We start from the raw sequence: 16,879 nt of genomic DNA, 5'->3' as shown, positions 1-16,879 counted from the left end.
GATCAGTTATTGCCGCTTGCAGAGTTTGCCTATTACAACAACTACCAATCGAGTATTCAGATGGCTCCTTATGAAGCCCTATATGGGATACGGTATCGTTCTTCAGTTGGTTGGTTTGAGCCGGGGGAGGCTAAGTTATTTGGCACAGATTTGGTTCGAGATGCCTTGGAGAGGGTCAAGTTGATCCAGGATCGGCTTCATACAACCTAATCTAGATAGAAGAGTTATGCGGATCGGAAGGTTTGTGATGTTGTATTTATGGTTGGAGACCGAGTCTTGCTCTGGGTTTCACCCATGAAGGGTGTGATGATGTTCGGGAAGAAGGGCAAGTTGAGCCTTAGGTATATCCGACCTTTTGAGATCCTTGAGAGAGTGGGAGAGGTGGCCTAAAAGCTTGCATTGCCACCTAGTTTATCTGCAGTTCATCCGGTGTTCCATGTTTTCATGCTCCGATTTATCACGGTGTTCCGTCCCATGTTTTAGATTTTAACTCAGTCCGGACAAGGATTTGTCTTATGTTGAGGAGTCGGTGGCCATCTTGGACAGGCAGGTCCGAAAGTTGAGGTCAAAGAACATTGCTTTAGTGAAGGTTCGGTGGAGGGGTCAACAAATCGAGGAGGCGATTTGGGAGACCGAACATGATATGCGTAGCCGTTATCCTTATCTCTTCATCACTTCAAGTATGTCTCTATACTCGTTCGTGGACGAACGTTTGTTTTAAGAGGGGGAGGATGTAACGACCCAGCTGGTCGTTTTGAGTGTTTTAGCCTCGTTCCCCTACTTATTGTATCCTCTATGTTATGTTGTAGTTATGTCACTTTTCGGGATGGTTGGTTTTGGTTTCGGGTAAGTTTCAGAGTGAAATGGGACACTTAGTGCCAGAGTTGGAAGCTTAAGTTGAAAGAGTTTACCGAAGTTTGACTTTTGTGTAGACGACTCTGGAATGGATTTGACAGTTCTGATAGCTTTGTATGGTGATTTTGGACTTATCAACGTGCTCGGATATTGATTTGGAGGTCTGTAGGTCGTTTTGGCTTGAATTGGCGAAAGTTAGAAAGTTAAAGGTTTGAAAAGTTGAGAAGTTTGACCGGGAGTTGACTTTATTAATATCCCGGTTGGATTTCGATTATAGAAGTTAGAATAGGTCTGTTGTGTTATTTATGACTTCTGTGCAAAATTTGAGGTCAATCGGAGTTGGTTTAGTATGAATCGGCATTAGTTTTGGAAACTGGATGTTCATGGTTTCCATATGTGTAAATTTGGTTGCGATTCGTAGAATCGATATTGTTTGATATGATTTTAGGCCTCGAGTAGGTTCACTATGTGTTTTGGAACTTGTTGATATGTTAGGACGGGGTCCCAGGGGCCCCGGGGGCGAATCGGAGTGAAATCAAGATCATTTTTGGTTGCTAAAGTCTTGTGTCATCACACCTGCAGTGGGCTTGGCCGCGGGTGCGGGTGGCATATCACATAAGAGTATTTCTAGTGGGCTTGGCTGTGACCGCAGATGCGAGGAGATTTTCGCATCTGCGAGCCCGCATGTGCGGAGGAACTGGTCGAAGATATGGATTGGGAGAGTTTAGCTTGTGGTCGCAAGAGCGGACACTGTCAGCAAGAGCGTGTGCGCAGAAGCGCTCCTTGTCCGTAGGAGCGGAAGCGTAAATGCGTGTTTTTGTCCGCAGAAGCGGGTTTTCCTAGGCTTAAGTGGAAGCCACAAATGCGATGGAATTTCCGCATGTGCGGAGTCGCAGAAGCGATAATCGCTAGGCAGAAATAGAGAAATCGAGGGTTTTATTTCAATATCCATATTTTGAGTTGGAGATCTCGGTTTTGGGCGATTTTGAGGGAGATTTTCAAGAAGTTGATCGGGCTAAGTGATTCTAACTCGGTTTTGGCTGTTATACAAGAATCTATCATTGCTTTTAATCATTTAATTAGTATTTTGAGTAAGACAAATTGGGGAAATTTGTGAAAACTTCATAATCTATATTTTGGGGATTTTAAGGCCGATTTGAGGTCGAAATTGAGGTCGAAATTGAATAATGTTAGTATAGTTGGACTCATTATTGAATGGGTGTTCGGATTTTATAATTTTTGTTGGGTTCCGAGACATGGGCCCGGTTTACTTTTTGAGTTGACTTTTTGAGTTTTTTTAAAGATTACAACTTTATTATCTGGAATAGTTCCCTATGATTCGTAATTATAGTATAAAGTTATTTTGGTTAGATTCCAGCCGTTTGAAGTCGGATATTCGCAGAAATGGCTTACTAGCGGATTGAGTTAGCTTGTTTGAGGTAAGTATCTCGCATAACTTTGTGTGGGAGAATTACCCCTTAGGATTTGAGTTGTTTTGTGTCATTCGTGGTACGTGAAAGCTGTGTACACAAGGTGACGAGTGGGTGCACGAGTTATATGTGGTAATTGACTGATTTAGGCTATTTAGCTTTTTTTCATGCCTTTAATCTATTGGCATAACATGATATACCCTTCATCATTGATTTATCCTTACATGCTTTATTTGACATTGTTAAATGCTTGTCCCATCTCTTACTTGTTATTTTCCCTTACATGTTTAGTTGAAGTTATTGTTCCCTTATTGCCTTGTTGATTATTTGACTGTTGAGTTACCTTACTTGAAGTTGTTGTTTCTGGGAATATATTATTGTTGAGTTTTGGTGTCGATGTTGTAAAAGACGTGATCACATTGAGGCAAAAGTTGTAAATTGATGAAATACCATTCCTGTTGAGATATTCACTTTCAGTTGCTATTGTTGAGACTCATGTATACATTGTGGTTGAGCCATGGGCTATTTATTGTGGAAATATTATTATTGTTGATTCTTTTGGCAAGTTGTGGTATTTGGGCACTTGAGGTGCGAATTTTGATATGTTGTGATATTGATACGCATGCGATGGTATAAGGATAGGGGTTGATACGCATGCGTTGAGATAAGTTGGGCTTGATACGCGTATTGCTATTAGGGAACTAGTTGAAGCCACGCGGTGTGCTAAGTTGGGCTAAAACATGGGTAGCTATTTCGGGAAAATGATATTTAAAACTAAATTTAAGGCTCCCGCGGTGATATAAGGAAAGATTGTGAATGAAATTGTGAAATGCAAATACGAGGCGGTACATTGGACATGATTCTTGTTGTTATCTCTCATTTTTCTGTAAGGCCCCGTAAGATTTTGTAAAAGAAAATAATGTTTCATGGTGCCGAAGCCTCAAACCTTTTGTGTTGAACAATGCACCGGAAAGTAAAGGAAAATATTTGGCAGAAAAATGTGTTTCTGCGGTCCATTATACGACCGCAGAATCACTCTGCGGGCCGCATAATGGCCGTAGAAGTGAGGCAGGAGAGGGCCAGTTTGGATGCAATTATGCGGTCGACTATGCGACCGCATAACTGTTCTGTGTTTCATTATGCGACCGTAGAATAGGTCTGCGGGCCGTATAGTGACCGCAGACACAGACAGATTTTTTTCGGTTCTGGACATCAATTATGCGACCGATATGCGGTCCGCATATCGATTATGCTATCGCAGACCTTGTTCCAGAGCTCCATTTTTGGGTTTTTAAAACCCGACCCTACTTCGTTAAATACACGCTTTGGGCCATTTTTAAGCTATAATTTGACATTTTAGAGTGAGAGAGAGTGCCCTCGAGTGAGAAGGTGTTCTTCAATAATTGTTTTTCAATTCTTGCTTAAGTTTGGAAGATTAAGAAGGGAAACTCACTAGGTCTTCATCCTAGAGGTAAGATTATATACCCTAACCCTCAATTTCGAATTTTGTCTAGAAATGGGTAATTAGCAAGATAATATTTGGGAATAAAAATTTGTTTATTTTACATGCATGTGTTGTCAAAGGGTGTAGGAAGATTGTTGAGCTCAAAATGGTAAAGATTGGGTTGTGGGATAATGGAATCCTCCATAAAAGGACCTTGAAACCTTAATGCATGCCTAGTGTTTGATAAAATGCTCAAATGAGATAGAACCATGAGCATCTTCCTAATTTTGGTTCAATTTGTTATATTCCTAAAATAGATTGAAGTTGCTAAGAATTCCCGAACATTTTAGAGTTTAAGGAAGCTCAATTGAGATATGTTGGCTAAACCCTTCTTTAAGAATTGGAATTCCTATTATCCTTGTAGGTTCCAAGATGTTGATTACAAATCGAGTATTCCGATAAATTTTGTGATAAAGATATATGTTCAATTCGTGTTTCAAATGCTCTTATCATATTGCATTATAAATTGAGGATGTGTTCCAAACTATGGATTGTGTATCCGCATGTTATAATTTCAAGTCATGATTTATGTGAAAGTTATTATGCCAAGTTGTGTAGAGATTGGGATTGTGATACACCTCCACCCGCATATATTGGGGTGAGGCGGCATGACCGCTTTGTGTAGGAATTATGGTATTGTGGGACTGCACCTTCACCCGCATACATTGGGGTGAGGCGGTACGACCGCTTTGTGCACAGTTTTGGTATTGTTGTGGCACCACCACCTACATATATATATTGGGGTGAGACGGCATAGCCGCTTTGTGTTTGTATTGGTACCGTTGATGCATTTCCACCCGCATACATTGGGGTGAGGCGGCATAGCCGTTTTGTGAAGGCTATTGGTACTGTGTTTATACATCCACCCGCATACATTGGGGTGAGGCGGCATAGCCGGTTTGTGTAGGCTCTTGGTACTGTGGTTATACATCCACCATGCATACATTGGGGTGAGGCAGCAGATCCGCTTGAGTAGAGTTGTGGTATTATGCTTACACCTCCACCTACATACATAGGGTAAGGCGGCGGGGCCGCTTTGTATGAAGGTTACAGAGGATCTCATCTTAAATCCTATAAATGTTATTGATAGCTCTTAATAAGCTCGATCTAGTTTAAACGGTTATCTATATTATTCTATTGCAACCCTAATTCATCATATTCATATTGTATTTCTAAATTCTTAAATTGGTGTTTGGTTTTCATACTAGTACTATTCGACGGTACTAACGTCCCTTTTGCCGGGGGTGCTGCATCTTTAAATGGATGCAAGTGGTTCCACATCAAGAGGTATTGATCAGTGATAGCAGTACACCTTCTTCCCAACTGACTTGGTGAGCCCCACTTCATCCCGGGGTCATGTGTCTTTTGTTCTTTGTGTATTCTGTTTGAGGTATAGTCGGGTCCTTGTTGCCGGCATTATCATTGTACTCTTTTTTATCTATAGAGGCTCTGTAGACATAGTGTGGGTTGTGTATTGGTGCTGGGAAAGACAAACTATGTTATGTTGTGGTTGTATTACTTGTCCCATTTGAGACTTTAAAAAAATGATGAAAACTATTGGTAATGAATTGATATTTTAGACATGATCATGTTTTTGTCTAATTAATTAAAATATGTATTATCTTTATTCGTGGATGAGTTTGGGTAGAAGAAAATCTAACCGACTTGCTCGGTCGGGTTCACTCGGTTGAGCGCCGGTCGCGCTCCTCGGTTTTGGGGCGTGACATTTTCTCACTTGTATTTAGTCTGCATTATTTCCTTGATGTTCTTACTATGTGATTCCTTTCTTTTTGCAATTACTACTTTGCATTCAGTGTAGCTTATCTTGTTGTACTTCTTTACTATATCAGTTCCTTGCTTCCATTAATGTACTGTACCATACATGTTTAACTTCTTTATTTATTCCAGTAGGTGTCTTGACTTGACCTTGTCACTACTCTACCGAGGTTAGGCTTGATACTTACTAGGTACTGCTGTGGTGTAATAATACTACGCTTCTGCACATCTTTTTGTGCAGATCCAGGTATTTCATACCAAATTATGCACCAGTGAGTTGAGCTTTCGGATCGGAGACTTCAAGGTATACCTGCCGGCATTTGCAGGCCTCAGAGTCACCCTCTTTCCTTGTTTTCTATTGCATACTACTTATTTAGATAGTGATGTATTAGGGATGTTTCAGTATACTCGTGTAGAGCTTATGACTCAGTCTCACCAGATTTTGGGAGTTATTGTCAGTTGTATTGTGGAGTTCTTTCATGATAGCTGGTTGGTTCAAATTTTAAGTTCTGTTATTATTTTCGTTATTCCTTCATGTATCTTAGTCTTACCTAGTCTTAGAGACTAGGTGCTATCACGATATCCAACGGAGGGAGATAGGGGTCATGACAGAGTGGAACCGTAGAAAGGAAGAAAGGTACACTTGTACAAACTGAGAACCGCTAGCGGAAATTGTAATCATTGGGGAGTGTAAAATATTTTACAGAAAAGAACAAAAAAAGTGAATTCAAATAACACATCTCCCTAGTATATTTTCTAATTGCTAGTGAGTTGTCAATAATGAAGTGCTTAAAGAAAGGGGGCCTATTTGAGATATGGTAATGAGATGAAACTTGTGAAGATTGGGTTATGATAAGTTTGCACTCGAATTGATTGTTGTATTGTATTAAAGTGCTTAGGAGGGTTAGTCACTCTTACACCCATCCCTTAGCTTACATTACAACCCATAAAGTCCTAATTGATCCTAGATTTAGTAGGCTTAGATTAGTCGAGTCCTACACTACAAGAAAGCCTATGGTGCGATCTCGGGATGCGCATGAATTTTTGTCATGGCCCAGAATACCACCCTTGGGACCATGATAGCGCCTAACATTTCACTTGCTAGGCAAGCCAACGTTAGCTAAATTACTTAACCAGTTTTAACAATTTAAATCGAAATGTTAACAATAATAACCAAAATAGTTTGAAATAGAGTGATATAATGCTAAATAACGTAATCTAAACATATCCTAGAATCTTGAGTCATGAATACATGAGCATCTAGAGTGTCACAGATAAAGTCTGAACAAATACAATTATTTGAATCTAAATAAAAGTAATGATATAATGGAAGGAGACTTCAGGGTTGCGAACGTCGTGCAACTATACCTCAAGTCTACAAACAGTAGCTGAATCCGAGTAGTCTCGCTACGCGTCGCGGGGATCCATATTGGTATCTCCACAAAAAGTACAGAGTGTAGTATGAGTACAACCGACCCTATGTACTCTGTAAATTCTGAGCCTAACCTCGATGAAGTAGAGACGAGGCTATGGAAAGTCACTTACAAATAATATGTAGGAAATAATAGTAATAAATGGTAAACAGGAATAGAAATAAAGTAATAAACTCATGAAAACGGATCAGAAATTTCAACTACCAGAGAGCCAAGAATAACAAAGTCTCAAGTCTCATATCACAATACCGAGGATAACTCTACAATCACAAAAAACTATAACATATCCAATCCGTTGCGGCGCGCAACCCGATCCCACCATATCATCATTTATTCATATCATAATTTGTCCTTATTCCTTCATTTCATTTCAATACCTTTCAATTTCTATTGCGGCGTGCAACCCGCTCCCCGAACAATTTCAATCATCAACATAAACAATTCAACAACAATATTTACAAAATATCTACATCAAGAAGGTAAATGTACAAGACAGTGAAGAACCACAGAATAATCGGAGAATCTCTAACATCTCAGAATCTCAAACTTTACCAATTCATCAGTACATAAAAGTTAAACAGCTCACGCAAGTGAAACTACATTATAGAGTGCAACAAATACTACAAAAATAATGGAAACAAGTAAAACATGTGACAATTAAGATATGCAATTAAGACATGTAGAAACAGGTAGAAAATAAGTAGAAATAATGTGAGGAACGAACAAATTAAGGCAAAGTAAAAATTAAATGACAAGTAGCAGATATAGCGTAGAATTCAAGTAAAGACATGTAACAATTAAAGCATGAAACAAGAGATATCATAAAATAAATGAAAACATGGAAATAAATATCCAATTCCCGCATGCTAAATCCCATGATGGCGTATATACACTCGTTACCTCTCATATACGTTGTTTTCCCACATAATTCACATAACAAATAATTCAACAAATCTGAATTCCCTCAAGTCAAGGTTAGACACAACACTTACCTCTCTCCGCGAACAAAGCAATCAATCAACCACGGCATTGCCTTTTGAACAAGCCTCCAAACAAACCAAATCTAGCAAATTATCTATCAAACAATTCAAAATAAGCTTTAGAAACTACCCATTAATGAAAGAGGTTCAATTTTGATCATTTTCGAAATAGTCAACAAAAGTCAACATCGGGCCCGCTTGGTCAAAACCCAAGGTTCGGACCAAAGCTCGATTACCCATTCACCCATAAGCCCGGTTATGTGATTTGTTTCGAAATCTGACCTCAATTTGAGGTCTAAATCTCAATTTTACAAAAATTCCCAATTTCTATCCAAATCCCTAATTTCTACCATGGAAATCCTAGATTTGATGTTGAAATCTCATGAAAAGTAATGGGTTATTGAAAGAAAGTGGATTATAGTTGCTTACCAATGATTTTGGGAAGAAAAGTCAATTGTAAAATCGCCTCTAAAATGTTTAAGATTGAGAAATGGTGTAAAATAAGCTAAGTCTTGATCTTCCCCTCTTTTACCCAGCTACAGATATCGTAATTGCGATATTTTGTTAAAATTGCGAGCATTAAAAATGCAAAATAAAGGTCGCAAATGCAAACCTTGTATCAGAAGCCCAAATGTCGCAATTGCGACAAAATGATCGCAAATGTGAAAACCCAACCTACGTAAATGCGTCCAGATTCTTCGTAAATGCGAAGATGTCCTATTTTTCTAGGCATTGCAAATGCGACCAAAATGCTCAAAAAAGCGTCCCTATCCAGTTCACAAATGCGAACCATTTCCTCGTAAATGCGAGGTTACTCAATCCCAGGCCCTGCTCGCAAATGCGAACTCTTGTTCGCAAAAAGCGAGGCTCGCAAATGCGATCGAGACCTCGCAATTGTGAGATCTGCACCATACACCAGAAGCAACATTGCATCAGTAGTACTCAAACCTTCCAAACTAATTTGAAACGCGTATGAAACTCACCCGGAGCCCCTCGGGTCCAAACTAAACATGTACACAAGTGTTATAAAATCATATGAACTCTCGCTCATGCGAACAAAATACCAAAATAACATCTAGAACTATGAATCGAACATCAAAGCGAATGAAACTTCAAAGGAAAATAAAAGAACAACTAAAATCACAACTAAGCATCCGAATCATATCAAATCAACTCTGAATCGCACAAAATTTTACAAATAAGTTTCAAAACGCAAAACGAACATATACCAAGTCCCAAACTACGGTCAAACCTAGAAAATTTCCAAACTTTCAAATTACTAGCTTACGGCAAAATGAGTCAAATCAACCTAGAGACCTCCGATTTCAAATCCAAACATACGTCCAAGTCCAATATCACAATACGGACCTACCGAAATTGTCAAAACACCGATCTAGGGTCGTTTACACAAAATATTGACCGTAGTCAGCTCAAGTCATTTTTAAAGCCAAAAATTATATTTTTTCAAATTTTCTCATGAAAGCTTTTCAAAAGCGATAAGGCCATGCACACAAACCAAGAAACATCAAACAAAGCTAACGGAGGTCTCAGAACTCAAAATTAAGGGCTAGTACTCAAAATGATCTATCGGGTCGTCACATTCTCCACCTCTAAAAGAAACATTCATCCTCAAACGGACATAGAAATGTACCTGGACTAGTGAAAAGGTGTGGGTATCTACTCTGCATATCGGACTCGGACTCCCACGTAGCTACCTCGATTGGCTGACCTCTCCACTATACTCTCACAGAAGGATAACTCTTATATCTCAACTTCCGGACCCATCGGGCTAGTATAGCCACCAACTCCTCCTCATAAGTCAAATCTTGTCCAATCGGACTAAGCTGAAATCTAATACATGGGACAAATCACCATAATTCCGGAGCATGGAAACACGGAACATCGGGTGAACTGCCGATAAGCTGGGTGGCAATGCAATTTTGTAGGCCACCTCACCAACTCTCTCAAAGATCTCAAAAGGACCAATATATCTAGGGCTCAACTTGCCCTTATTCCCGAACCTCATCACACCCTTCATGGGTGAAACTCGGAGAAAAACTCTCTTTCCCACCATGAATGCTACATCACGAGCCCTCCGATCAGAGTAACTCTTCTTCCTAGACTGGGCTATATGAAGCCGATCCTGAATCAACTTGACTTTATCCAAGGCATCCCAACCAAATCAGTACCCAATAACCTAGCCTCTCCCGGCTCAAACCAAGCAACTAGAGAATGACACCGCCTCTCATATAAGTCCTCATAAGGAGCCATCTGAATACTTAATTGGTGGTGGTTGTTATAGGCAAACTCGACAAGCGGTAGGAACTGATCCCATGAACCCCCGAAATTCATATCACAAGCACGTAGCATATCCTCCAAGATCTGAATGGTGCGCTTAGACTGTCCGTCCATCTAGAGGTGAAATATTGTAATCAACTCAACCCATGTACCTAACTCACGCTACGCGGCTCTCCAAAAATGCAATGTGACTTGCGTGCCTCGATCGGAGATAATGGATACCGACACACCGTGAAGACGCATAATCTCCCGGATATAGATCTAAGCAGTTGCTCTAATGAATAGGTGACCGCCACCGAAATGAAATGTGAAGACTTGGTCAAACTATCCACAATGACCCACACTGCGTCAAATATCTTCAAATTCCATGGGAGCCCAACAACGAAATTTATGTTAATACGCTCCCAATTCCACTCGGGAATCTCAAGTCTCTAAATCAACCGCCCGGACTCTGATGCTCGTATTTCACCTATTGACAATTCAAACACCGAGCCACATACTCTACTATATCTTTCTTTATTCTTCTCCACCAATAATGCTGCCTCAAATTCTAATACATCTTGGCGGCACCCGGATGAATGGAATACCGCGAACTGTGGGCCTTCTCAAGAATAAACTCATGAAGCCTATCCAAATTGGGCACACAAATCCGACCATGCATCCGCAACACCCCATCATCTCCAATAGAAACCTCCTTGGCATCGCCGTGCTGCACTGGGTCCTTAAGAACAAGTAAATGGGGGTCGTCGTACTTACCCTCTCTGATGCGCTCATACAAAGAAGACAGAGAAACCACGCAAGAAAGAATCCGGTTGGGCTCCAAAACATCTAATCTCACGAGATGATTTGCCAAATCCCGAATATCCAATGTTAGCGGTCTCTTGACAACTGGAATATATGCAAGGCTACCCATACTCTCAACCTTTCTTCTCAAGGCATCGGCCACCACATTGGCCTTCCCGGAATGGTACAAAATAGTGATATCATAGTCTTTTAACAGCTCTAACCACCTTCATTGCCTCAAGTTTAGATCCTTTTGCTTAAACAAATGTTGAAGACTTTGTTGGTATGTGAATACCTCATATGACATGCCGTAGAGGTAACGCCTCTAAATCTTCAATGCATGAACAATAACTGCTAACTCTAAATTGTGAACGGGTTAGTTCTTCTCATGAACCTTCAGTTGCCGCGACGCGTAGGCAATCACCCTACCATCTTACATCAATACCACGCCAAGCCCAATACGCGATGCATCACAATACACGGTGTAAGACCCTGAATCCGTAGGCAACACCAACACCGAAGTTGTAGTCAGCACAGTCTTGAGCTTCTGAAAGCTCAACTCACACTCATCAGACCACCTGAATGGGGCACCATTCTGGGTCAATCTAGTCAATAGGGTTGCGATAGATGAAAATCCCTCCACGAACCGGCGATAATAACCCGCTAAACACAGGAAGCTCTGAATCTTTTTAGTTGATGCAGCTCTAGGCCAGTTCTGAACTATCTCAATCTTCTTAGGATCCACTTTAATACCCTCAGACGATACAACATGTCCCAAAACGGCAACCGAATCCAACCAAAACTCACACTTTGAAAACTTGGCATATAACTAACTATCTCTCAGAGTCTGAAGTACGACCCGCAGATGCTACTCATGCTCCTCCCGCAATTCCTTTAGTTCTTTCAACTCAGCTGGGGCCATACGATATAGTGGAATTGAAATGGGCTGAGTGTCAGGAGCCAAGTCAATGCAGAAGTCGATATCTCTAACGGGTGGCATCCTCGGTGTTGATATACAATTTTTCCCTAATATTTTATAAAGTATTCCATATACTTTCAAAATATCATTTTGCATCATTACCCAATTTGCAAGGGTCATATAAGTATTTTCTATAATTTTTAAAGCTTTAAAATTGACTTTCTTGCATTTAATTTGTTCAAATATTTATTAGTTATCCCTTTAAATTATTTTTAGGGCATTTTCTGTAGTAGCCAGATGTTACCCAGGGTGACTCGAACAAGGTGTCAAGACAGGAGCAAAGGAAAAATGAGGAATCGAGAGCACGAACCGACCTTTTCCCCAAAAACTCACGATTTTTCTTTGGATGCAGGCATAATGGACATAACAAGCATGTCCACAACTAACATATATACAATAATATCACTATCTTCAAACCGATAGAAGTCTTCAAGCACAAACACGTCAAATTAAGGACCATTTTCTCTTTCACATTTAATCATTGCTTTTCCTGCATAGGGCTAAGCATCTCCCTCATTACATTGCATAGGGCTAAGCACTGCCCTCGTCATTGCATAAGTCTAAACGCTGTCTTTCTCTGCATGAGACTAAACATTGTCTCAATCACATTGCACGAGGCTAAGCATTGCCTCCATTATTGCATAAGGCTAAACGCTGCCTTTCTTTGCATGAGACTAAGCACTGTCTCCATTACATTGCATGAGGCTAAGTATTGCCTCCATTATTGCATAAGGCTAAGCACTGCCTTCTCCTGCATAGGGCTAAGCACTACCCTCATTACATTGCATGAGGCCAAGCACTGCCTCCATTATTTCATAAGGTTAAATGTTGCCTTCCTTTGCATGAGACTAAGAACTGTCTCTATTACATTGCATGAGGCTAAACACTACCTCAATTATTGCATAAGGCTAAGCATTGCCTTCCCCTGCATAGGGATAAGTATTGCCTTCATTAAATTGTATGAAGCTAAGCATTGCCTCCATTATTGCATAAGGCAAAGCACTGCCTTCCCCTACATAGGGCTAAGCACTGCCCTCATTACATTGCATGAGACTAAGCGTTGTCTCCATCATTTGCATAAGGCCAAGCATTGCCATGTCTTGTTCTCGTATATGACTAAGGGTCGCATATTTCCTTTATCAAGCAATCAATATCAATGCATCCATACATTTCATGGGCTGAAACATCACCACATTGTCCGAAGGCGTCATAGTCTGAAGGCATCATCTTCATAGCCTAAAGACATCATGCCATGGCCGGAGGATCTCTCGAAACTGCTTATCATTATTTAAAGGCGTCATCGTCCATAGGCACCTTCCTCATGGCCCGAGGACACCATTTCATATCCTGTGAATCCCTTATCATACGCTCCATGGCCCAGGATGTCATGGTCTAAGGATATCATCCTCATCGTCCGAAATACAACTCTCATGCTCGAAGGGAATTTGCATAATGTTTAAATTTTCGCAATAACTACATATATTCGCGTGCATCATGTTTTAAGTTTTGCAGGAAACTTGGGAGGTAATCGTTCTACAAACAGGAGCAATTCTCACTTTGGTTTCCGTTCACAACGTTCACATCCTTTGATCGCCTCCAATGTAACCAATCACCAGCAATTGATCATTTATATCCCGTAACTGCTCAAACGCTTGTCTTGTACATCCATAACGTTCATATTCGCTTCTTAGCTCCACCTGAAATTATCCGTTACTCATGACACTATCCTATCCAAAAGATCCTTCCTCGAAACGTATGACCATCCTTATAACAACTCCATCGGTTTCGTTCGCCGTTGGATCCAGAACTACACACGGCCTAATTCCCGTAATACCGAAAATATGTAGGCAACTCAAGTACCGGGGTTCGGCCCCCATGTTTTTCAAAAGCACCTCATCCTTGCTCATTCGGACAAAAATGGTCATCATTTTCTTTACCCGACAACTCTTTCATCATTCCCAAGTAAAGAGAGGCAGTTGTTGATACCCAATTTTGCCCTCATATTTTATAATGTATTCCATATACTTTAAAAATATCATTTTGCATCATTACCCAATTTTCAAGGGTCATATAAGTATTTTCTATAATTTTTAAAGCTTTAAAATTGACTTTCTTGCATTTAATTTATTCAAATATTTATTAAGTATCCCTTTAAATTATTTTTAGGGTTATGTAATAATCCAAATTTATCAATTTATACCCACATGTATTTTATAATATTTTATCTCATTTTTTACATAATTACATTTGTATTTTTCTATCTTATCTACACTAGTTACAATAATAGCCTATATTCTATAAATAATTACGTTTATTATATTATTTATGCCAAAATAGCATTTTATATCTTTTATAATATTGAGTTATTATTTTCAAGCATTTTTGCAGCATAAATAATATTTTTACTATTTATTAGACGTTTTAATAATTTATTCTTTAATAAATTTCGGGTGTTTTAAAGCTGGCCCAAAATCAGGCCAATTTCCAGACCATTTTAAATGGCCCAAACGCCCCAAATATTTGACCTACTCTTTTATCCCAAGCCAAACGACCTCTTAAATCCAACCTGGTCACCACCCGACATTAACCTGACCCGTTCCTCTTTCGATCTTGGTCGTTGATATCAAATGATCAACGGCCCGAATTAATCCGACCCCTTTCCTTATATCCCTCCCCACTAACCCTAGAGACCCATTTCCCCGCCCAACCACCTCTGTGTTCTCTCTATCCCCTTCCTCTCTTCACAAATCCTAGTCACCACCTCCAAATCTCCTCTGAATCCGATCAACTCATGGATTCTTGCCATGATTCACTTACCTTTTATGGATTGTCTCACTATTACTTGCGTGTCTATGGTATTACTTAGTACTTTTCCGATTTTGGCAAGTACCAATATTCTGAATCAAGAGAAATCAGACTCACTCCTCAAGATTCAGATGATTTTTCATCTATATACATTCATGGCAAGATTATATGGGTCTGATTTACCAAGATTCTTCGGCCAATTTGTGATTCTGGGCAAAACTAGGGTTTGCCTGATTTTTCTACTAATTTGATTCTAAATCGATTTTGTATGCTCTTCTTTCCTTATTTATGTTTGATTGACTATGTTTCCTTGTTTGGATGTTCGATTTTTGCTACTATATAAACCCTCCCCAGTTTCCCCTTTAGATAGACTTTAATGACTATTATTACTCTCACTCTCACTCGTTCTACTATTTTAAGTTTGAGACCTTGGCCGGCTGAAAGCCAAGGCCACCGAAATTCGATTATTGTTCAGTGCGAGCACTGCCCGGGGTTCACTTGAAACCCTTGGGAACTCTGACGCACTGGGACTTTGGGTGTCCTGCTATTCCTTCTCTAATTACTGCTGACTAAACTACTACTAGCACTCGATTTTTCCTTTAGCGGCCCGTTAATGTGCAACTGGTTAGTGTTCCTGACTCTTACAATTTGTCACGACCCGAAACTCAGCATGTCGTGATGGCGCCTATCATAATACTAGGCAAGCCAACAACTCAGACCTACCAACACTTTCAAATTTAAAATATACTAAAACGGGGAAAAATAAGCAAAAATCTCATAAAAACTGGATAAAACCATCACAACTCGATACAGGAGTTTCCCAAAATCAGGGTGTCACTGAGTACATGAGCATCTATACAATACTAAGTCTGATACATTGTCTAAGAAAGTAGAACTGAATACGTAAAACTGAAAGATATGGGAAGGAGAGTCAAGGTCTGCGGACACCAAAGAAGCTACCTCAATGATCTCCCAATAGGTAAAACTCCACGATCAACAATCATCGTGCCCGAAAATGCCTGGATCTGCACACGAGGTGCAGGGTGTAGTGTGAGTACAACCAACTCAATAAGTATCGCAAATAAACAAGATAAGGTAAGAGAAGCTTAAATTATTGAGGATACTAGTTAATTCAGTGTAATTCTGCCCTTTTAGACCAACACATCACAATATTTAAAGCTAACTCATAAGGCTTCATGAAAAGAATATCTGTGTGTGCATGTATAATGTTTCTCAAATACCCTGCTCAAATAGTATTATGGCATGTAGAGGAAGAAAAAAAGTAAATCAGATAAATAATCAAGGAAATACAAGTTCCACACACTGCACAGACAACTCATATGCGACACAGACAACTCACGTGTCAATAATATCAATATATGGATCCGCATGGACAACTCACGTGTTGCACGGACAACTTGCGTGCCAATAATATCAATACATGGATCTGCATGGATAACTCATGTGTTGCACGGATAACTCACGTGCCAATAACATTATTCCTCACGCATAGTCGCAGGCCCCAGTCAAAAAATATCATACAGAAGAAGTAAAGCAAGTATACAGGTATATGATGAATGAAATAAGATTTCTCATATCCCTGGACGTATAAATAACATGCTAAAGTGTAGGCATGTGCAAAGTGTGCTATCATAGCTCAAACCGGCAATTTCATCAATGGAAAGCATTTATTAAGTCCGTTCATGGGTTAAACCTCTAAGTAGCCTCATCATGGCCCAATTAGATCACATAAACTATTACGACATATGAGATATCAAGCTTAAAGCTTAACAGTCATTACTAGGCTTATAAGAGCCCGAGCACAACCCAAACATGAATACATATAATCCTGGTGCTCGTACATGGGCTCATCCCCATGCATGTGCACACACAATAGTACGTGGCTATCGTAATAGTTCAGGCAACTGGTGCCTTAGTAGAGTTTAAATACAATACTTACCTCAAGCAAATCGAATCACTCTGCTACAAAACCCTTGCCTCGCGAATTGGCCTCCGAACGCCTCGAATCTAGCCAC

Source organism: Nicotiana tomentosiformis, chromosome 9 (genome assembly GCF_000390325.3).
Source record: "Nicotiana tomentosiformis chromosome 9, ASM39032v3, whole genome shotgun sequence".
Classification (NCBI taxonomy): Eukaryota; Viridiplantae; Streptophyta; class Magnoliopsida; order Solanales; family Solanaceae; genus Nicotiana; species Nicotiana tomentosiformis.
This window is presented reverse-complemented; position numbering follows the sequence as displayed.